The 25,012-nt window shown below is 36.9% G+C and overlaps 1 protein-coding gene and 1 long non-coding RNA gene across 2 annotated transcripts in view; one reads left to right on the forward strand and one right to left on the reverse strand.

Moving 5' to 3' along the window:
* Positions 1 to 25,012, reverse strand: part of LOC128199775 (uncharacterized) — a 66,821-nt gene that overhangs the window by 16,588 nt on the left and 25,221 nt on the right. The window lies entirely within an intron of this gene.
* On the forward strand, positions 18,087 to 19,392 carry LOC128199776 (uncharacterized). Its single transcript, XR_008252337.1, has 2 exons — positions 18,087 to 18,759; positions 18,790 to 19,392. It is a non-coding gene; the product is annotated as an uncharacterized LOC128199776 (long non-coding RNA).

The following is a 25,012-nucleotide window of genomic DNA, read 5'->3' on the forward strand; positions in this document are numbered from 1 at the left end:
GAAAATACAAACAGTTATGTTACATGACGAATTTCAAAGTTTAGGTGACCAAATATGACGTCACGTGTAATGTTCTATTTAAATTGAAATTCAAATATCATTACGTAGAACATATATATATTCTTAATTATACTGTTTCGATAATTCTTCATATATTATTTAAAATAAAACTTAGAATATAGATCTGACATTATTGTAATTAAAAAGTAAATAGAAGTAATAGTTGTCATTATAAACGTTATTGGAATATGGTAACACTGGTAGGAACTACTAAGAATGATTTTATGTAATTAGGAATTACTGGCATAGACACGGAGCGTCAGGATACGCGGTATCAAGTAATCTGTGGTCAGTTTGAGCAGATGGCGTGTGATTGGTCTATTGCAAACAAATGCAGAAGGAATATTAGCCAATAGGCGTTTTGTAAAGAATCGAGATGTTCATGGATGATGACGAAATGGCGTCTTGGCCGGTGTGATTAGGAAATATCAAATAATGTTGTTGTTATGGTGTCTTCCTGTGTTTCTGAGGCTGTTTTATGAAAGCTAAGTATTTTATACATAATATCTTTGTTGTAAACTGTATTTTATTATGTTGTATTGTTGTAACGATAAGTTATAACATCCGAATATTACTTATGTGAAATTAGGTATATTTGCAACGACCTTATATTGTACCTAATTACGTCGTTGTATATTTGTATTGTAATAATGGTTAATGTTATTTTGATTTGTCTTGAAGTTAAGACTTTATTGAACTATCTATTTCAAGGTATTAATTATCATTTATATTGTATTTGTAATTAACCAATATTTTAAAAGAGCATTTGTTGAGTTTCTTGCCGTTCTTCTCAACAAGAGACTGCACTTTCCGAACTGGCGGTAGAGTCACTAAAATTAAACGTAATATTGTTCAAGTAAAGAAATAAATGATTAATTTGGTCACGATTCTATTTTATTTGAAATACCTTGACACTCAGTAAAACTTAAATAACATTTAATATACTTATCTTAATGAAATTAAATTGAATTAAGAATACTTATCTTAATAAAGTTAGTCAATTAGATCGGCATAGTTTATTTAAATTTTCATTCAATGATATTATTGGCCATTTCTAAAATGATTTATATCAAGTTTATTACACTACGTGATAAAGTATGTATTAACCTACAACGCCTCTCAACTAATCAAATTGGTTCTGTATAAAATACTAAATTGACGGACTTACCCGAGTGACGATCTTAGCCGAACCGATCTTACAAGTAACAATAGATATTTATGGCAATAAATTATAATTCTGTTCCAATATTATTATTGGTAAAAAAAATCATTATTAATTAGACCCATAAATAAATAAATTTCATACGCGCGTCGGTCAGCGTCGGGCGTGTTCACTGTGTCGCCGCGTTAATGCGCGAGTTTGTAATAAAAATGACGAATATTATTAAGAGTAACGAATGTAATTTAGTGATAGACGAACTCCTGTCGTACATACAAAATAAAATCTCTGTGGCTGATGAAGAAACCCTAATACGAATTTGCTCTTCATCTTTTGACGCGGAGGAAATAAAAAAGTCGAAGGCACTTTTGTTTGACTCCATACCCGGTGACAGAAGGAAGATCACGCGCAAAAATAAAGGGAAAGAGGAACGTGACCTAGTGGACATAATCAGTGTCTTCAAATCTTCGGAGCCTGATGAAATTCCTCTTTTTGTTGCAAAACAGCTGGACAAACTACCGCCCATCTTGTTCGATCATCTGGATTGTTCGAAGCTGTTAAAAGACATATTATTATTAAAGAATGAAGTTGACCTAATTAAAAACACGTATGCTACAATTGATACAGTACGGGATATAGAAACCGAGCTGCTGCGAAGAAGATATAATGAGTTAACACCCCCTGCCCCTGCGTTCAATATCAATACTTGCATGGACCTCCAAGCATAACGATCTCGAGCCGCCAGCATCCAGCGGTTTCCTGCAATCCGCTTGATGTCCTCTGTCCACCTAGTGGGGGGTCGACCAACACTGCGCTTTCCGGTGCGGGGTCGCCATTCCAACACCTTGGGACCCCAACGTCCATCGGCTCTTCGAACTATGTGGCCTGCCCATTGCCACTTCAGCTTCGCGACTCGCTGAGCTATGTCGGTGACTTTGGTTCGTCTGCGGATCTCCTCATTTCTGATTCGATCCCGCAGAGAAACTCCAAGCATAGATCGCTCCATCGCCCGCTGAGTGATTTTGAGCCTTCTAATGAGGCCCATAGTTAGCGACCAAGTTTCGGATCCGTATGTCATCACTGGCAACACGCACTGTTCGAAGACTTTCGTCTTCATGCACTGAGGAATTTCGGACGAAAAGATGTCGCGGAGTTTTCCGAACGCGGCCCAGCCGAGCTGGATTCGGCGATTTACCTCTTTCTCGAAATTGGACCTTCCTAACTGGACTGTGTGTCCTAGGTATATATACTCGTCTACAATTTCGAGCGCAGAGTCCTCAACAATAACTGGGTGGAGCGTTACATGAGCATTAGACATGATCTTCGTCTTGCTCATGTTCATTTTTAGGCCCACACGTTGAGAAACTCTGCTGAGGTCGTTGAGCATGGTACTAAGGTCATCCAGAGTCTCTGCCATAATGACCACATCGTCGGCAAACCGTAGTTGAGTAATGTACTCACCATTGATGTTGATGCCAAATCCGTTCCAGTCCAGAAGCTTAAAGACGTCTTCCAAATAATAATAATAATAATAATAATAAAGCCTTTATTTCCAATAATATACAAGTAATTTCAAAAACAGTATTTGTGATGTCCACTACTTTGTAGGGAACAGGGCTTTAATATAAACAATCAGTAAGCAGTTACTGCGCACGCATCGACGGTGACCACCGCACGCCACCGCTGACAGATGCGAAGTGTCCGGGCGGGAGTGGGGAGCTGACGTCAATACGTACACTTTTATTAGAACAGTACATCACATTCTCTTCCTTTTCAATATAATTTAATATTTTAATTACACGTCCATAATAATCAAATATTATAATAATACCCAGAACTAAAACTGATCTACTGCTTCTATACAATTCTTATGATATTTAAATTACAATATTAAAGTTATAATGATTTAATGAAACCCAAGCTAACTATTACTATTTAGGTTATCTTCCGTTTCTTCATCATCTATAACTTTCCACTGTCTTTCTACTTTTTTAAATGGACATTGTTTCGTCTATGCACTTGCCCAGTTTCATCATTATGCACATTTTCTCTCCAACTTCTAGTTTATTATGTTTTGCTCTTCTCGTTCTATCTTCATTTAATTTGTTTTTTTTTCTGTATCTCAATCTCTTACTTTTGAATCGTCATAATAGCTGTTTTCGATGTCTGCTAAAAAAGGTAGTCTTATCTCTGAACTTTCTCCGATAGAACAGCTCATTTTGAATTTTCCTGTGGATTGATGAGGCGTACTGCTATACATAATCAAATACTTTAGCAAATCCTCTTTCCAATCTGACTTTCGCATTGACTAAGTCGATTTAAAATATCCTTATTTTGTCACTCGATTTCATCGTTTTGTTAAGGCCAATAGAGGATCGTATTGAACAGAGTTATACCATTTTGCTACAAAACGTTTTGAATTCTAGACTTAAGAATTGTTTTACATTAACAGCTGTTACGTTGGCTGGATTTCCAAATGAATATTTTTTAATACCTTTTTTTTCTGTAGTTATAATTTTAATAATTTGAATGTATTTATACCTACTGTAATAATCTATAATTACGAGAAGGTAATCTCCACTTGGTGAGGGACCCAAAAAACAATAGCTTTGACAACCCAAGGTTTAGAAGGGAGTTCACGTCTTTTCATTGGTACTGGTGGATCAGGAGCCAAGACTAAAGTACATCCTCTGCAACTTTTTCAGTTTGTTCGGCGTCTTTATCTATTTTTGGCCTCCAGACCTTTGAGCATAGCCTTCAAAATCAATATCAAAATTCATTTATTTCAAGTAAGCTCAGTTTACAAGCACTTTTGATACGTCAGTTGACCATTTGTAAAGATTCTACCACCGGTTTGGAAGGAAGGTTCTGCTGAGAAGAAACCGCCTAAAAACTCAACAGTTGCTCTTTTTTTTTTTAATCATACAGTATTATAATTTACAATTGATGACAACATTAAAATTTCTAATAGTTTTACTTAGTTATACTCTTGTTTGTTGTTATAGTTTTACTCTTGGGTGAAGGTGGAAGCTGATTCAATGGCCTTCAAGTACCTTTATCATTAAAGAACTCATCAATGGTGTAGTAACTTCGACAAGTAAATGTCCTTCAACATATTGCTTAAAGCTATGCATTGGCAGGTCCATCACATCTTGGGAGTCTTCATATTGACTACACCAGAATGTCCTTCATGGACTGCTACTAGGGTTTGATAGGTTTTCTTTAAGCTAATGGAAATAACAATTTTGTTTCCCCTTAATAAATCACCATCATGTAACCAGAGTTCATATATCGTCGAAATAATTTGTAGTTTGATATTGAGGGATCATAATTACTTTTTATCAATACGTTTTTGATTAATTTAAATTCATCATCATTAACTAGTGCTTTAATACATTTAATAGCAGGCATGCTGCAGGTGTAGCATATTGAACTCTCTGGTTAACATGATGCTTGTACTTGAAAGGAGTTAGTTGTGTGTTGTCACATATGCACAACGGGACAATGGGTCTGCTATATTTGTTTTACCGGGCGTATAAATAACCTTATGATAATTTGCTTGCAATCTAAGAACCTAATGGTCGGTAACGAGCTCAAACTTTAACACACAAAACAAAGAAATAATACGGGGTCCTCGTATTATCTATTATTGCATTGAATTAATTCGGCTCCTAACCCCACAGGGCTTGCGTCAGTGATAACTTGGGTGCGATATTTTGGATCGTAGTATCCAAGAGCCGGAATGTTACCCAGACAGTGTTTTAAATAATTGAAAGCAGTAGTTCGATCTTTTTGCCAACATTACGTGATATACATCACGTGGTATTTTTGAGTAATTTTTGTCTGAGTAACTTTCAAATGGATTATGTTGAAGTAGATAAGTTAGGAGCCCATTTTCCTACAAAATTAATAAGCTCTAAGAACTTTTGAATTTCTTCAATGGTCTCCGGTACCCTAAGTGTATTAATTGATTTGATATATTCATCAGGCGGTTTAATGCCTGATGGAGTAAGTTCATGACCCAGAAAATTTATTTGTGCTTAATAACACGTTATTTCTTTGAGTACTGATAACAAATATTTGTTGCAGCCTAGAGTCATGTTCTTTTTCATCTCGTGCAAAGACAACGACATCGCTTGTAAGATTTATATCCAATTTAGAAAAATAATTTGCTTTTCTGAATCTTGGAATAAGTTGCTCCATAGTAGGCAGCGGATGATTTTCTTAAATGATAGTTTTACTAGGGGCACGTATATCTAGACAAATACGAATATTATCGGTAGGTTTAGGAATCGGTACCATTGGAGAATTCCAAGAAGACGGTTTATTTACTGGTTCGATTATATCCATTTTTACCAGTTCATTTACTTTCTTATCTATCTTTGATTCCAGTGGAATTGGGACTCGCCTGTATAGTTGACTATACTGGAGGAACCGTATTATCAATAACGATATCTAGTTGAACGTCTTTGAACTTAAGGAATTTTCCTTCTTTTGGAAATATCACATTGATGCCCAATTTTAAAATCTCAAGCGAAATGGCAGTTTTTACTGAAAAGACTTTCACTTGACCCATTTCCTATGACAAAATTCTGTGCATAACGTATTGATTCAAACTTTTATATTAGCATCAAATGAGCCTAATATTTTAATGGATGTATAGCACCATATGCTAGGAACGTTTTATTTGTATTAATTTGTTGGTTGTGAACTTTTGATTATTTCATTTTCAAACACGTTTTATCGCTAATATTAGAAATACTGCCAGAATCGAGGAGCATTTTAATAATAACACCTGGCAATCAATCGTTGAGGCATCATCAATGTAGAAAATGTAGCCCAAAGACGTAGGCTCTTTATTTTTTTTTATTGTGGTTTCTGCTTTGGGTTTTTAGCTTTTATATTTTCTTTTGAGATGAGGTTAGTACTTTTTCTTTTATTGGCCCTTGTTTTGCAATGCTTTTGGAAAAGGCCTCTGAAGCCGCACTTCACACAAGAAGCGTTGATTGCAGGGCAGGAACTACTGTCAGGTTTGTGGATTTTGCTGCCACATCGGCTGCAGGAATCAACCTCTCTTTTACTAGTAAACTTTTTTACAGTTTTAGCATCAATTTTATTAATGCTGGTACTAAGATTTTTGCTTTGTCTATCATGGAATTGTTTATAGCAATACCAAAGAATTGGAAACTATAATGGAATTCTACAATAATTATTTCAACGGTTGCCGTGTCACCCAATTACAAAATATTCCTCCTTAATTTATTTGAATGGCATTTTCTAATTTGTTGGTCAATGCGATCCAATTTGTTGGTCAATGCGATTTTCATCTTCATTAGAAAATTTACATTTTTCACAAAAATATGTCATTTAAATAAGTGACTTTGTTTTGGGAAAAGGTATACATCTTATTTTTTAATAGCAACGTTATAAACGTCAGTTAAAATCAGTAACATGTGCTACTGGTATATTGAAAAATATAATTACATTGCTATACCTCCGAATGTAATAACCTAGAACGTTTTTTATTTTGTTCGGAAATGTTAGTGGTTTGAATATTTCTAGGGCCCGTTTCCATTTTTGCCAACGGGAACTTCTAGAAGTAGGGTCACCTTCACAGTAGAAGGATTCTATTATTAGGACTTGTGAATATTGAACGATCAGCAAATTCACAGTGAAAATGATTTTATAACGTCTCGAAAAGGAAAATATTTATTCTATAATGAACAAATACATGAAATATAATCAAAATAAATTTATATGGGTATATTTTAAATATATACCTAGTAATTATTTTTTTTTTTTAACTTTCATTTTTTTTCAAGTGGTAATTATATTAAAATGATACATATTGTATTGTGGTAAAACTGTTAGTATTAATTTACTCGCACAACGATCATTAAAATGAATCAGTGGTGCCACGGCGTTTGAAAATCTACGAGACAGTTATTGAAGCATAACCAATGATAATTTTATGGTATAGATCGGTTACGTTCCTACAAAATCATTGCAAAATGTGATCCTAATAATAGGCTACAAAACTGGGCTCACACAAGCACAATTTTGTCTTTAATTCCATAATATATTTATGTTTATTTAGTTTTTACACCTCCGGAACACACATTCTACATTGTAGACGATATTTAGGTATTATTTGTTTAAATAACGTTCGTTGTGGACCACAACTAACATTGAGATGTGGAAATTTCTTCTTTTGAGCGCCTCATTTTCCATGACCTAGTAACACTTCTAACAGTATTTAACATCATTGCGCATAACCCCAAACAATAATGTTTATCGCGTAAATTGGGTGCACGGAGGAACCTTTTTTATTGTTTTTAAATTAATTAATGATAGACGACTCAGGTTTCTGGTTTAGTTATAACAAATGCGTCATGCCATAGTACATTCTACAAATAAGTAAAAACTATTTTATGAGATGCTTGTTTGTTATAACGGGTAATTAACGATCACTTCGTTGGCAAATCGAGTAAGTTGACACTATCGCCAACAGCTTTTAGTTGGATTTAACAATGGCACATATTGAAATATGTTTAACATGTGGGTATTTTGTTAAATCAGGTACTAAGTGATAAGTTCGCTAGAAATTTCAATTGTAAATTGTTGTAGTTGCTTCGTTTTATTTGATATATAGATGTGATCAACAATATCGTATAGGTAGGTACTTCTAACAATCGTTGTTTTTCTTTTACTTTACTTAGATCGACTTATTAATACAATTAAGTGTTAAAGGAATATCTTCTACTAACTTAGCAATACGTATTTTTGCTAAGTTTGCTTGTTTACAATTTATTTTAAACATATAAAAGAATAATCTGCAATAGAAGGTAGGTGGATAATCGTGGCCAAGTCTCGATTCGATCAAGAGAACCCGTAGTTTAGATATTTGATAACACTAAAATTAATTGTATCGTATGTAACCCTATCGCTTGATAGGGTTAAGACAATATTTGTTTTTTGAATTCACTTTACCTATCTTATCTCTTCCTTTTCTTTATGCTGACCACATAGGTAAATAGGTATTTAAATACAACAATTGGAACAATGTTTGATTTTACTTACTGCGCTTTTGCTCGTCGCCAATGTGATGTCCACTACTTTGTAGGGAACAGGGCTTTAATATAAACAATCAGTAAGCAGTTACTGCGCACGCATCGACGGTGACCACCGCACGCCACCGCTGACAGATGCGAAGTGTCCGGGCGGGAGTGGGGAGCTGACGTCAATACGTACACTTTTATTAGAACAGTACATCACAGTATTCATCATAAATCTAATATTATTCTTTTAAGCAAACATGTCAATTCTAAATAAAAAAAAATTTATAGATGTTTTATGTCAGAAAAGTTCTTCGTCATTGTTAGTAAGTATTTGTTTAGTCCAATTTAGTCAAAGAAAATTAGTTCTATAAGTTTACGTCACTGCTTGCTGTCAATTAATTATTATTGGAACGCCCATTTTTGGGCATAGGCCTCCTCCATCCTTCTCCATTTATCTCTGTCTCTCGCCAACCTTGTCCAGGTAGTCCCCGCTGCATCGACGATGTCGTCGCGCCAGCGTCGTCGCGGCCGGCCTCGCGACCGGCGCTCGTCACGTGGGTACCAGTGCAGTACCTTCTCTGTCCACCGCCCGTCCGTTGTTCTGGCTATGTGTCCAGCCCAGCGCCATTTTAAGAGACATGCTAGTTTTGCCGCGTCTATAATTTTTGTCGATGATGATGATGATGTCGATTTTGAAGAAGACGTCTTCCAAAGCGGCGGTAAATAGCTTCGGGGAGATCACATCTCCCTGTCGCACTCCTCGCTGCAATTGGATTGGTCTCGTAGTCTGATCCTGTATACGGACTGACATAGTGGCGCTTTCATACAAACACTTCAACACTTGGATGTACCTGTAGTCGATCCGGCATCTCTGCAAAGACCTTAGCACAGCCCAAGTTTAAACCGAATCGAAGGCTTTCTCATAGTCCACAAACGCTAAGCAAAGTGGCTGGTTATACTCTTCGGTCTTCTGTATAACCTGCCGCAGCGTATGAATGTGGTCTATGGTACTAAAACCTGCTCGGAAACCGGCTTGTTCGGGAGGCTGGAAGTCGTCAAATCTACGAGCGAGACGATTCGTAATGACTCTCGAGAACAACTTGTAGACATGACTCAACAACGAGATGGGTCTGTAGTTCTTCAGCAAGGTATTGTCACCTTTTTTGAAGAACAGAACCACCACACTCCTGTGCCATGCCTTGGGTGTTATGCCCTCGTGAATGACGGAATTGAACAATCGCTGAAGGACCTTAAGTATCGGTTTTCCACCCGCTTTCAGGAGTTCTGCTGTTATTCCGTCATCACCCGGTGCTTTGTTGTTCTTAAGTTGTTTGAGAGCCATACTAATCTCGTATAGGCTGACGTCCGGGATATCTTCGGTATAGTGTCGGGTCAATTTGGCTCTAGGGTCTTTAGCCAAACTGTCAACAGGCTTTTGGGTAGAGGTGTATAACTGTCCATAGAACTCCTCGACCTCACTCAAGATCTCGGGCTTAGAAGAAATGACATTGCCCTGATCGGTCTTCAAACGCGTCAATTGTTTTCGTCCAATAGACAGATCTCTCGCGAACACTTTCGAGCCTCGATTGCTCTCGATTGTATCCTTGATACGCTCGGTATTGAAGCGTCGCAAGTCGCATGTCTGCGATTTAGAGATCTGTCTATTAATCCGACGGTACTTTGACGCGTCTGTTGAAGACTGCAATCTCATTTCTTGCCTCTCCTCCATGAGCTTGAGTGTGTGGTCCGAGAACTTGTTGGTTCTTTTTGTACAGTGGGTTTTGAAAAACTTAGACCCAACCGTATGGACAGTTTCCACAAGCCTGTTGTTTAGATCGTCCACATCAACGCAATCTGCTAGGCAATCGAAGCGGTTCTGTAATTCCAGTTGAAAGCTCTCGGGGTTTTGGATTTGGGCACGAATAGGTCGGAGCGTAGATTTCACCAGTTTGTACCGTTCCAGCTGTAAGTTGATATTCAACGTGCCTCTTACCATTCGGTGATCACTACCGGTTTTGACCCTATTGATCACAGAGACGTCGTTGAATATATTCCATCTGGTAGACAAGATGAAATCTATCTCGTTTTTCGTGGAACCATCAGGGCTCATCCAAGTCCATTTTCTTTGTGGTGGCTTCCTGAAGAAGGAGTTCATCATAAAGAGACCCTCCTTCTTCATGAAGTCAGCCAACATTTGGCCCCTCTGGTTCCGTTGCCCATAACCAAATTGCCCCACTCTCAACTCTGAACCGCTCCTCTCACCCAGCTTTGCATTGAAATCCCCCATCACAACATTGTAGTAGGAGTGAGAGGCATGTATGGCTTTTGATATATCCTCATACAATACCTCTACCTCCTCGTCGGTTTGTGTCGAGGTCGGCGCGTAAACCTGTATAATCTTCAACGAATACCGTTTGGTAATTCAGAGAACGAGGTACGCTACCCTACTCGACACACTCTCGACTCGTACAACATTGTTCACGAGGGACTTGCGGACGATAAACCCAACACCACCCTGGGACAGATGGTCGCCCTCCCGGTAGTAGAACAAGTTGACGGATTCCAAGGTTATCGAGTCCTCCCCCTTTCTTCGGACTTCAGACAAACCCACGACATTACATCCCAGCGCAACTTACTCACTACTTCTTCCAGCTCGAACACCTTGTACCGAAATGGTACATAAATATAACCTTTTAATATAAATAATTCATTGATAGCAAGCTATTAGCGACATATAATAAAATAAGTACGATGCGCTGCGCGCTCCGCGCCCGTCGCCCGCGCACTCCCCGCTGCCGCCGGTCTGCAGCTAGATCGCGAATTGACTTCAGTGTGGTAGCCTCGTCATTAGAGACTGCACACGTCCAATTACTTCGTGACTGTCGCCTTAGTCAGTCCCGGAGAAATATAATTATTACAACTAGTTAATTAAATACGCGAGTGCAGTATTCCCGATTTAGGGAGCAACGTACGGCTTAGGACAGGCACGTACGGCTTAGGACGACCAAGTCAGGCCGAGTACGGCTAAGTCACAAAGCTACTCAAATTAACTTCACGCATCTGCGCATCACCATCTTCGTCATCACCGTCCAGGGCCGGCTCCAGTATCCGCCTTGCTCCCGTTCCTGCTGCCACGTCACATCTCGGCCACCACAGGGGAGTACCTCGCACGGTAACATCAAAGATTAGTAGATATATCAAGGACCACGACCCTACAAATTTGTGTGCCTCCGACGAGCTATTTAAGGGATAAACCCAAATTAATAAATCTAATTATTTAAATTGCCGTAGTTTGTTTTTTTATTTCTTTTCGTCATCAACGGCCTACCGGCACACTGGCGCCCTCCACGTGGTTTTATCTGCTTTTCTTTTTTGTTGCCTAGTAGTAGATCTGTACGGTGCATGGTTTTTTTTTGTAAAACGCTTGATTTTTTTTGGTTTGCAGTAACTGAGGTGAACGTAGTGTCCTTTTATTTGTAATCGTTGACGATTTTGACGAATTAGTGCATATTTTTACTTTTCTTTTTTATTTCTAAAATTATTAAACTTTGACTGGTGGTACAGTCAACAAAAAAACTTATTAAAATGTTTTTTCTTATTGTTAAAATTTATTAATTGTTATAATTATCTTTGTGTACTTCAGGACTAGTAGACTAAAACTAAAGGTGCGTTCACACCAGTTGCATTTTATTTTCTGTTTTTTTTTGTTTTTCACTTTTTTATTTTTGTTGCAAATCATTATTTCATATCATTCATTCATATTATCAAACCAGGGCGTTCTGTTAAATTGATTGTAACAGAACGAAGATTTTTTTTTTCTCATTTAATTTTTTTTGTGCCATTCCACACATACCCGATTTTATTAATTTTTGTTTGGATAATTATTTGTTAGGTTTTGGTATTTTAATTTTTTCATAATTATTTTTTTTTCTTTTTATTTTTTGTACTTTAATTTTTTTTCTCAATCTTGTTAAATATGTCGTATCCAATTAAGTATTTTTCATTGCAAAAGTCTGAGTTGGAATACGAGGTTGCGGTAAGAGGCGAAGTTCCCGCTAGTACAGTTGCTGATCTCAGGAAACAAATTAATAAACTGAGTCAGTTATATCCATCTGAAGATATTTTATGCGGTCACCTCGAACCTCAAGATGATTTGGAGTGCTGTTTAGAATTATTAGATAAAATTAACTCGTCATTTACTACAGAGGTCACCGATAAAAATGTTTTAGCGCGGTTTGAAAATTTATTAAATCACCTGTATCACAGGCTCAATCGAATCGAACCTAGCAAGGAGTTATTAGATTCTAAATTACAATGCAATGATTTATTTAAGGAATTGTATGAGAAGCTTGTAAATTTAAAAAAGAAAAGTATCGATCCTTTATCAATAGCTGATATTAGCTCGGATGCACAGTCTTCTCTTGCACCCGTAAATATTAGCGTTACGTGTGAAGGTGGTATGCGAATTTCATCAGAAATAGGAAAATTAAAATATAACGGTAAAACTTGTGTGCGATCTTTCATTCAACGAGCAAACGAATTTAGTACTGCTCGCAATATTTCTGGTGTAAAATTACTCTCATACGCAACCGAAATATTTGTAGACGATGCTTTGCATTGGTTTCGCGGTGTAAAAGATCAGGTATCGACCTGGGACGAGCTCACCATCCTTTTAAGGCATGATTTTGATGTCGGATTTTGATTATCGCTTATTGTCCGAAATACGTGCTCGAACACAGGGTAAAACGGAAAATATTACGATTTATCTTTCAATATTGTCTGGCATGTTCGCGCGTCTGTCAAAAACTATACCTGAGGAGGATAAGTTAGAAATAATTTTACACAATATTCGCCCTTGTTATGCCAGCACTTTAGCTTCTTCTACACAAATTACCTCGGTTGATCAACTACAAACTTTGTGTAGGAATTATGAAAATGTTCAATCGAGATTATCACAATTTCATGAACCTACTACTGCTACTTCAGACACTTTAGCGCCCGAGTTTGCTTATAAGCAGGATTCAAACACTAAAAATAATTATAATTCTAATTTTAATAAAAATAATATTTACACTAATAATAAAAATCAATCCAATTATCCTAAACCTAACACTAATAACAATGATATTAATAAAAAATATTTACATCCTATTACTAAAATTAATACTACTAACCCTACTAAAAACGTTTATTGCCCCAGATGTCGAAGTAATACCCATGGTTTTTTGAACTGTAAAAACACGGAGGTCGTTTGCTTCAAGTGTGGTTTAAAAAATGTTAAAAAACCAGAATGCCCCGTTTGCAATCCAAAAAACTAGACAGGCAGAATTGTATGATTAAAGGTCACCTAGATAAACAGGAATGGAATAATTGGTTAACAACTATTAAAAATTTTTTCGCCTGTTACAAAATTTCTACAATTCTGCCAAATAAGCCTCTAGGTGATATTAGACCTTACGTTAATGTTAAAATTAATGGCATCGAAGCGTCAGGACTTTTAGACTCTGGTGCAACCGTCACAATTATTGGTAACGGTTCTCACGATCCATTATTACGCCGTGGTCTTAAACTTATTGAAAACGGAAAAAATATGTCAGTTATTGCTGCTGGCGGAAACGTTTTGAAAAGTATAGGTACTATTAACTTACCTATAAGTTTTGAGGGTAAATTCAAAATAATTGAGGCTCTAGTTGTTCCCGAAATACAATTGTCGCTTATATTAGGCATTGATTTTTGGAAAGCCTTTAATTTGTGTCCGAAATACTTAAGTACACTAAGTTTTACAGCTTCACTGGCAGACTTTAGTGCTAAAAATACATCAACAAAATTGTTAAATTCTTATAGTAATCTAAATTTTACTCAAAAAGCTATTGCTGACAATGTCATCGAGCAATTTTGTGACATTTCTTTTACAAATCGTGGGTTAGGACGAACACATCTAATCACGCATCGCATCGATACGGGTGATTCTCCACCAATTAGGCAGAGATATTACAGGCTCTCTCCCGAAAAGCAAAAGATCCTTGTTGATCAGGTAGATGAGATGCTAGCATTAGACGTGATCGAGCCCTGCGAGAGTCCTTGGCAGTCACCTGTTCTTTTGGTAAATAAAAAAAACGGAGAGCCTCGATTTTGCCTCGATAGTAGGAAGTTAAACTCAGTCACCAAACGCGACGCTTACAATCTTCCATATATATCGGAAATTTTGGATAATTTACGAGATGCGCGTTTTTTAAGCAGTTTAGACTTGTCCAAAGCTTTCTGGCAGATTCCTATTGCTGAAGAAGATAGAGATAAAACAGCGTTTTATGTGAATTCAAGAGGCACGTTTCGTTTCAAAACCACACCGTACGAACTGACCAACGCTCCGGCCACGCAACAACGCTTGGTGGACGCTTTATTAGGTGATGTTGACCACCGTATCTTCGTTTATTTAGACGATATAATTATTGTTAGTGAAACGTTTGATGATCACGTCTCTCTTTTAATTCGTGTTTTAGACAAATTACGTAAGGCTAACTTAACAATAAACTTAAAAAAGTGCGAATTCTTTCGAAGCCAACTTAAATATTTAGGCTATGTTGTTGATGCTCACGGATTACGAACCGATCCTGATAAAGTGGAGGCCATTCTTAATTTTCCAACTCCTACAAATCGCAAGGAGTTAAAACGATTCTTAGGTACTGCTACTTGGTACCGCCGATTTGTCCCAAATTTTAGTACAATTGCTGGACCTCTCAATAAACTTACTACTAATAAAAAGAATGCACCACCTTTTCAATGGTCAGAAGAAGCTGACTTAGCTTTTAAAAAACTTAAAGAGCGTTTAGTTTCCGCTCCAGTTTTATCATGTCCCAATTACGATTTACCGTTCGATGTGCATACAGATGCAAGTAATTATGGGGTAGGCGCTATGCTTACGCAAACCATAAATGGTCAGGAACACCCTGTTGCATATATGAGCCGATCATTAACAGCACCTGAAAAGAACTACAGTATTACTGAGCGTGAAACTTTAGCAGTATTGACAGCATTAGAACACTGGCGTTGCTATATAGAAAATGGGAAAACATTTAACGTGTACACAGATCACAGCGCGTTGAAGTGGTTTCTCTCGATCAACAATCCAACTGGTCGTCTTGCGCGTTGGGGTCTACGTCTGTCTGCATTCAATTTTGAAATTAAACACCGTCGTGGTGCTGACAATATAATTCCTGACGCCTTGTCTAGAGCCATACCTGTCTCAGCGATTACTACTGCAAAATCCGTCGCAACTACTACTGACGATTGGTACAAAAATATTTACAACAACTGTATTACACAACCTCAAAATTTTCCAAATTACAAAATTAAAAATGATCGTCTCTTTCGAATAACTAAAAATAAATGTCACCTAACTGATGAGTTTTCTTGGAAAGAGGTAGTCCCATCAGAACTTAGGGAGGCTATTATTGGTGAAAATCATAAAGAACCCACTGCTGGCCATTTAGGAATTTTTAAAACTTATAAACGACTTACACTTAGTTATTTCTGGCCAGGCATGTTCCGTGATGTTTCAAGTTACGTAGGCTCATGTCAAACTTGCTTACAATATAAAGTACAAAATCACGCAACATTAGGTGAAATGGGTCGGCCTAAGCAGTGCGTACGCCCCTATCAGATGCTTAGTTTCGACTTAATGGGTCCTCTCCCCGCCACTCGTAAACAAAATTCTTATATTTTAGTAATAACCTGCTGTTTTTCGAAATTTTGTCATATTTTTCCTATTAAAAGAGCAACTTCTGAAATTATTGTTAAAATTTTAGAAGAGCAAATATTTCTAATTTACGGAGTCTGTCAAACTATCTTTTTAGACAACGCGCCTCAGCTGATTAGTAACATTACCAAAAATTTTTTCAAAAAATATAATGTGCCTAATGTATTTTACACACCTAAATATACCCCACAAATTAATACCGTGGAGAGGTATAACAAAACTATTATCACGTGTCTTTCTACATTTGTTGACAAAGATCATCGTACATGGGATACCTTTATACCTGCAGTACAATTTGCCATTAATAATTCTGTCAATGAAGCTACAGGATATACACCATCGTTCTTAGTTTTCGGTCGAGAACTAGTTATTTGTGGTTCACACTACCTCGACAACGACATTGGTGACGAAGTCTTATTTATGCCAAGAGACTTATATGCGGAAAACCGTGGATGTATGAGCAACATATTTGATGAAGTACAAAAAACTTTATTCCATGCCCACGCGAAAAACACGCAAAAGTATAACTCGCGCAGAAAGGCTTACGAATTTAATGTAGGAGACATCGTTTATAAAAGAACTTATGTCCTGTCTGATAAAGACAAATTCTTTAGTAAAAAATTGGCCCCAAAGTATATTAAGTGTCGAGTTATTACAAAACTATCGCCGCTTGTATACATACTAGAAGACATGTCCGGAAATAACTTGGGCACTTGGCATATTAAAGATTTAAAAATAAGTAGTAATTAATACCTTAAAATTTCATTTGTTATATATTAACTAATATTATTATACCTAATTACATTAATTTAACTTTATATCATAGCATATTTATCATTATTATTTACATTATTTATACCTGCATAAGTTACATTACATTCGCTCGTCCCTATAACAATCATAAAACATTCTTTGCTATAAGTCATCAGCTGTAGCATAGCTGTGACTTCTTAAATGAAAGATTGCGACTTGTAACGCTTAAGTTATAAACCGTTTTCGTGAAAGGTGATGTATGGAAGTTTGTATGAAAGGATAAGGTAAAGGATTGATACTGAGTATTTAATGCGGATTTTATTCTTAAAATAAAATCCTTGTATGGACGAGGGGGTAATGTACCGAAATGGTACATGATGTTACAGAAGGTGGGAGAAGTAAAATAATATTTTCAAAGTTAGTGTCTACTGTTGGTAGCACGAATATGTTAACAATACAAGTACGTTTTAATAATAGTTCCGGAGTATTATTATACAAACCAAACGTTATAATTCTATCTAAAACACATTAATAATTAAAAGATATTATAACGATCGTAAAATAATATTAAAATATCGAAACACAAAGTTGAGAAATTAAATACAAACTAAATGATAACGTGACGTCATAGTTGTCAAGAGTAAAATAACCAATGATGAATTTATATCATGTAAAATAAATAATTATATTTATATCAATAATTAATAATAACCTCTCCACTGTTCGGATTGATAATCACTGTTACTTAATTAAATTTAACTATAATAACCAGAAGTCATAAAAGTATGAAATGAAATGACGCTACTATACGCTAGGCGGCGACACTTATCTATACGAAATAGGCGGGAAGCAGGTACTATTTGTAACATTCGGCCATCCTGAAGAAGCCGTGTCCCACGGCGTTCTGGTAACACTCTGGTATCTCCCACTGCACCATCAGTTATCTGGAAAGAACAGGATCCAGCAGTAATTTGAAACTGACAAGGTTTTGATCAATATACATAATCGAAGTGCTATCATAAAGCCTAATTCGTTTCTGGTAATTATGTTCATGGGTCACTTAGACTTCAAACCCAAACAATAAGTATATTGTGCTATCTATATGAAAGAAATTCAGAAATTATGATAAAACAAAAACATCGCTATTAGTACTTCGAGACAGGTACCTAATCTGGAAATACTTATTTTACTATAAAATCACATATTTGAATTTTATCTGCATATTAGTTACTAGGTCATTCCGACTTCAATAAATATGAATCACTAAGATAACTTGATTAATCAAAAAAACTCGGACCAATTCAAAATCAAAATCAAAATCTAAAATCATTTATTCTAAGTAGGCTCAGTTTACAAGCACTTTTGACACGACAGTAGACTATTTGTAAAGATTCTACCACCGGTTCGGAAGGCAGGTTCTGCTGAGAAGATACCGGTAAGAAACTCAACAGTTGCTCTTTTGAAAAAGTCATAGAGTATTATAATTTACAATTGATAACAATTACAATTTCTTATAGTTTTATTTCCTGTGTGAAGGTGGAAGCTGACCCAATGGCCTCCAAGCGCTTTTATCTTTATAGGAACTCATCAATGTTGTAGTAACCTCGACTAAGTAAATGTTTTTTAACACATTGCTTAAAGCTATGCATTGGCAGGTCCATCACAGTTTTGAGGATCTTGTTATAGAAGAGTACACCCAAACCTACAAAAGATTTTTTTTTACTCTTTGGAGACGATATGCAGAAATAACTAACTTATGCCCGTGTCTAGTAAGACGTGGGTTTAAATCTCCTTTTCGTTTGGAATTCGTTCGTTCAATTTAGGTAAGCACACAAATACTTAGGTATTTCACACAGACAAAAACGTGTGTCACACAGACCCATGTCACACAGACGCAGGTCACACAGACGCAAGTCACACAGACGCAAGTCACACAGACGCAGGTCACACAGACGCAGGTCACACAGACGCAGGTCACACAGACACAGGTCACACAGACTTAGGTCACAAAGTCGTATATCATACAGACATATAGTAAAAGGTAAGCCATAGTCGAATATATAGATATAGACAGACGTGAGTCGCATAGAAGTGAATCACTGACGAGTGCCACATAAGACAGAAGTCACGTAGAAGTAAACCAAGAGGAACCGAATCACATATATCGCCACTTATGCATAAGTCACATAGAGAGAATCTTACAATAATATTGTTTCAATTGTGCGTTTTTTTTTATTTAGAACTGTGAAAATCAATGTTAATTCTCGACTACCGTATATGAGGACATCTGTAACTTCATTTTCCTCCCTATCTACCAGAACAATCTGCAAATACGTAGAACTATTAATCTTGTTAATATTACAAGAATATAATTTAATATCTGTACTTATTCACTACCACATTCTATCAATAGACGAACTTTGAATTAAATTAATTGAATCTGTAAACTGCATCCCATAAGGTCTTAGCCCCCACAAATTATAGTACAAATTTTATACGTACCGACCTATCTCATGTTACGCTTTAGAAATCTCTTATGATTAGATTTTAGTATATAAGTACATTTATATTGTAGTTTTCCCAAAAAACATATGTTTCCAAAATCAGTAATTCTGTGTATATCTATAATAATAATATGTGGGTACGAAACACCATTTTCATTACAGACATATTTTTGTTGATATAGCTATTGTTCCGTTTATTGTGTAGGTCTTGCTCTTGTACCTACATTAGGTGGCTGTAGTTCGCGGGTTGGACAAACTGACATTCAAACATTTTTATGACTGAACATTATGATGAGCTTACTGGAATAAGGAGTATTAATTCCTCGTGTGATATAGAAAAGTGTATCGTCTCACGTTTTTCCACTATCGGACATAATAACTACTATTTACTCGAGCCATCTATGATCGTTTAAATTTACACACACCTGACCATTAGCATACATAAAGTTCTATAGCATTCAATATAACCCTGATTTACCATTCTGCAACAAACTGTTAAATTACGGATAGTGGAAGCTTTACTCCATTATTATAAAGTAACTAGCTGACCCAACCATGTTGCTTTGCTTTAGAAGTTTTACTACTAATCACCCTTATCGTTCAAGGGTATCAAAAATGTATAACAACCTTTTCTCGGACCTACCTAATATTATCTACATATAAAACTTAATAAGAACCGGTCAAACTATTTTGGAGGATTATAGCAACTAATCATATTATGATAATTTTATATGTAAAGCTAATCCAAATGATATTATTTATTTACCCATTAACTTTTAATTTTTTGATAGTATATAGTGAACTGAAAACTGTAACAGGAATACCCTGACTAAAACACATTTTGCAAGAATAATCAATTGATACAGTTAGCACATAGTATAAATGGTTCCCTAGTATTTACAAAAGGCCCCTTAATGATGTAGACACATATAGTATTCAAATAAATAATTAGAACTCCCTTTAACTTTAGGCATACGATAACTTTCCATAAGCGCATGGTACACAATACTGCATGTATTTTTTTTAATATAAGAAAAAGTAAATCTTTATATTTTTTTCACTTATTTAAAACCTGTGGTATTAAGTACTTAAATATGATATTTTTGCAACTACTACTAATTGTTAAGTTTTAGCTTAATTAATCGGTCTCAGTATAGTTTTCTTATTTAAGCAGTTATTTTAACTAATATAATAGTTTTGTGTATAGGTGCGATAAAAGTTGTAATTTTCGTATTGAATTTGAAACTAGATGGCCCTGAGCTACAGTAAGATGCGGTAACTTTGGTGTGTTACTTAACCTAAACTAAATGTTGAATTGTGATTAAGGGCTCTTATGTTCAGGGTATAATGCTTATCATTTCTCATCGCGGAAAGAAGACGACTCTGTTCAGTTAGAGTTAGCCGTATACCACAGTATTCTAATTAGAGAGCCAGCTTGAATTGTCAATTTTCTTTCTTTCCTGGCTTATAAGTATCTTATTTGTGAACCGAAATCCTGAATAGCTAGCCACCTTTAAGCTAGGAGTAAACGAGGTAATAAATTATATTAGAACTAAAATAGCCCGTTGAGCAATTGATAAGTACAGACAAACCCTAAGAGCAGATTTTATTATTTATCAAATCTACATCAGCAAAATCCTCGAATTATATGATAGAACTCTTCTTCAGAAGTTACTTCAATAAAGTACGCGATAGGCATACCTAATTATCACGTCTTGGCTAGTACCTACTGATTCTAATTTACTATAGCGCTATTAATGAACTCTGTAAACGCTTTACTGTCATAAACGTCAACACCAAGTAATATCAAGTATTTAATTTTTCTAATTTTAAATGCTTTGAGATGTCCTGTCTGACTGTAATAAAAACTGGATAAACTGAATTCTGAACGAATACTATAATTATGATTAGTTACGATAAGTTGTTATATTTCATGAACAGTTTAATATGGGAGTATTTTGTAGGGTGATATAATAAGCAATAACATTTAATAGCTAATTGTGCAACCTACCGTACAAGTAATTCAATCAATAATATTAAACAATCTTACTTTGCCCGCGGTTATTTAACACTTTTATGGAATACTTTACGAGACTCTTTTGATATCGGTATATGTTAATTTGGTTGTTTTAGGTAACATGGCGTTATGAACGGGATATTATTTATTTTTACTTGGCAGTTGGATGGATCTAAACATAAAAAGGTTTTTTTCTAATATTTGATATATTATATGCTGTTTTTTTACTGTTTGTGAAAGAGCTCTATTCACTTATCAACTTCGCCAAGGAGAGCTATAATTTACCCAATTAGCTAAACAGAACTTTGTACAAAATGCCTGTTTACTTTTTATTATTACTCAAACAAATCAATAAAATGTAGCTTTGGTAAGAAGTCATACATTTAAAATAAATCAACTAAGGTTATAAACAGTTTTCTTGCTAGAAACTATTATACGACTGCAAGACTTTTGTACAGGACAAGATTACTAATAGGTATTTGAATCAGTGACTAGTTGTACCAGCAACTTGATCATTTACTGCCTTCTATAAAATGTATAACAGTATAATAATCATTAAAAACTTTAACTTTCACGTATCACTACTTGAACACATCACGAGTACTTTATCCATATACCTGCATGTCTCGTCACATAGACATATGTAACCTATACCTACTACTCCACTCTAATATTGACTAGTGAGCACCTTCAAAACTTTTCATAACAATGGGCGATTTTTACTATTTTTCTGGCAGTATACTCAATTTACTTGTCGTACCAATGTATTATGTAATTTTATATGCACGCGGCACACCAATGGCGAGGCGTTTGTATAAGCGCAAAAAAAAGTTTACGATATAAAAGTATACATAGCTGGACTAACCTGGACTGTATGTGTTTGCTGCCGCGGAGTTTACGAAGTCGCAGCAACCCAGCAAATGGCTCGGCGCGGCGGCGCGGCGGCGCGGCGACTAGATGCTCGTGCTCCCGCAGGTGTAGCAGGGCCCCAGTCCAGAGGGCTGAAGCGTAGGAGAGGCGCCATACACTGCAAGTTTTCTACACGTTCGCTGCCGCATTGACGATGCTTCTGTCTTCTTAGTTGCTTCTTTCTTGTTCAGATGAAAACCCAAAGAGTTAATCAGACGTTTTGAGGCTGGAAGACATTTGAACGTAGCTCCACCAGAAGGCTTTTGATGATAGACGATAAAGCGTCTTCTCCAATAATGTTGCACTTCTCGAAGTCTTCCTTAATCCTTTGCTCTTACCGACATGACATCAAATTTTTCAACAAAGTCGACTAGTCGTAGAATGCTGTATCCGGACACGCTTGTATGACGATATTGTAGTCTTCGAAGTCTTTGTACCAGCATTCATCAGGGTATTGTAGACGAAGCTTGATTACAAACTTCTTTGAGTTCCAATTCTGTGCGTCACATGTAGTTGATTTCTTGGTAAGGGCGTGGTGTAGAAGAAGAAAAAAAAATTTCCGTTTTTGCTTTCTTCGATTCTTCTTCTTGCCGAGACCCGTAGCGTAGGATCCCAACAGTTTTATGCCTACTTCTGAGATGTTACAGAAGGTGGGAGAAGTAAAATAATATTTTCAAAGTTAGTGTCTACTGTTGGTAGCACGAATATGTTAACAATACAAGTACGTTTTAATAATAGTTCCGGAGTATTATTATACAAACCAAACGTTATAATTCTATCTAAAACACATTAATAATTAAAAGATATTTATAACGATCGTAAAATAATATTAAAATATCGAAACACAAAGTTGAGAAATTAAATACAAACTAAATGATAACGTGACGTCATAGTTGTCAAGAGTAAAATAACCAATGATGAATTTATATCATGTAAAATAAATAATTATATTTATATCAATAATTAATAATAACCTCTCCACTGTTCGGATTGATAATCACTGTTACTTAATTAAATTTAACTATAATAACCAGAAGTCATAAAAGTATGAAATGAAATGACGCTACTATACGCTAGGCGGCGACACTTATCTATACGAAATAGGCGGGAAGCAGGTACTATTTGTAACAATAAATATAACCTTTTAATATAAATAATTCATTGATAGCAAGCTATTAGCGACATATAATAAAATAAGTACGATGCGCTGCGCGCTCCGCGCCCGTCGCCCGCGCACTCCCCGCTGCCGCCGGTCTGCAGCTAGATCGCGAATTGACTTCAGTGTGGTAGCCTCGTCATTAGAGACTGCACACGTCCAATTACTTCGTGACTGTCGCCTTAGTCAGTCCCGGAGAAATATAATTATTACAACTAGTTAATTAAATACGCGAGTGCAGTATTCCCGATTTAGGGAGCAACGTACGGCTTAGGACAGGCACGTACGGCTTAGGACGACCAAGTCAGGCCGAGTACGGCTAAGTCACAAAGCTACTCAAATTAACTTCACGCATCTGCGCATCACCATCTTCGTCATCACCGTCCAGGGCCGGCTCCAGTATCCGCCTTGCTCCCGTTCCTGCTGCCACGTCACATCTCGGCCACCACAGGGGAGTACCTCGCACGGTAACATCAAAGATTAGTAGATATATCAAGGACCACGACCCTACAAATTTGTGTGCCTCCGACGAGCTATTTAAGGGATAAACCCAAATTAATAAATCTAATTATTTAAATTGCCGTAGTTTGTTTTTTTATTTCTTTTCGTCATCAACGGCCTACCGGCACAACCTTTTCGTCGGTCCTCAACGTGCGTGCGTTGAACGTTGCCAGGTCTAGTTGTCGGGGTTGGCAGCGGAATCTCCCCCGGAGATTCTTGACACCCCTTGCCCCGCCGTTACCACAACCGCTGCCAGAGCCGGGAATAGCGGGGCCACCGGGGACTAGGGGCTGTTTCGTTTTTGCTTTATCCATGAGGTTTTATGCCCATAAATGACCACGCTGGGCATGCGGGTTGGTCATTCGCAGTCCTAGACTTCTCGCACCGGTGTCGCTGCTGCCCGACACCGGTCTGTGATACTTGTAAGTCTAGTCGAAATTGAAAATGGTTATACCGCCATTTATCGGTCGCCAGAGCCTCGTCGGTCCCTCTGCAGGGTGCACCACGAGCAGGTGAGGTTGGCAGTAGGGGAGGCTGACTGGTACTAGCCTCCCCCTTACACCCCAAGTTGAAGGTAAATGAACAAAAATCATGTTCGAGGCAACAATCTCCGTCGGTTGAGCGCGAGCAGGCCGGAGGGGACTGCGGAGCCTGAGCGGGAGGGACGCGGGCGACCCGATTGGAGTCGACGGCGGCCCAACGTTCTCGATCGTGCGGTGTCGGCGCCGCGGTGACGTCACCTCTGACGCGTTTTAGTCCGCCGCTCGCGCCGCTGCAGTCAGACGAACGACTTACCGATCTAACTTCTAATGATGCGACCGAGCCGGCTATTGAGAATAAGCGGCTAGCGAAAGATCTCAAAATTGATGACGGATGGCAAAAGGTCTTTCGTAAACGATCAACGAAGTATCGTTACGCTGGTAAATCAGATGTAACGCGAGACTCGACTGGTAGTTTCCGAGCAGCTGATAGAAAAATTCCTATGTTTATAACAAATGTACACATGACGACAACAGAGGACGACATAGTTAGATATATTTATAATAAGACGAAGGAAAATGTATCCCTGGAGAAAATAAATATGAAAATTGAAAGAGGGCATAAAGCTTACAAATTTCTAATATCAGAGACTAATCTAC

Source organism: Bicyclus anynana, assembly GCF_947172395.1.
Source record: "Bicyclus anynana chromosome Z unlocalized genomic scaffold, ilBicAnyn1.1 SUPER_Z_unloc_1, whole genome shotgun sequence".
Lineage (NCBI taxonomy): Eukaryota > Metazoa > Arthropoda > Insecta > Lepidoptera > Nymphalidae > Bicyclus > Bicyclus anynana.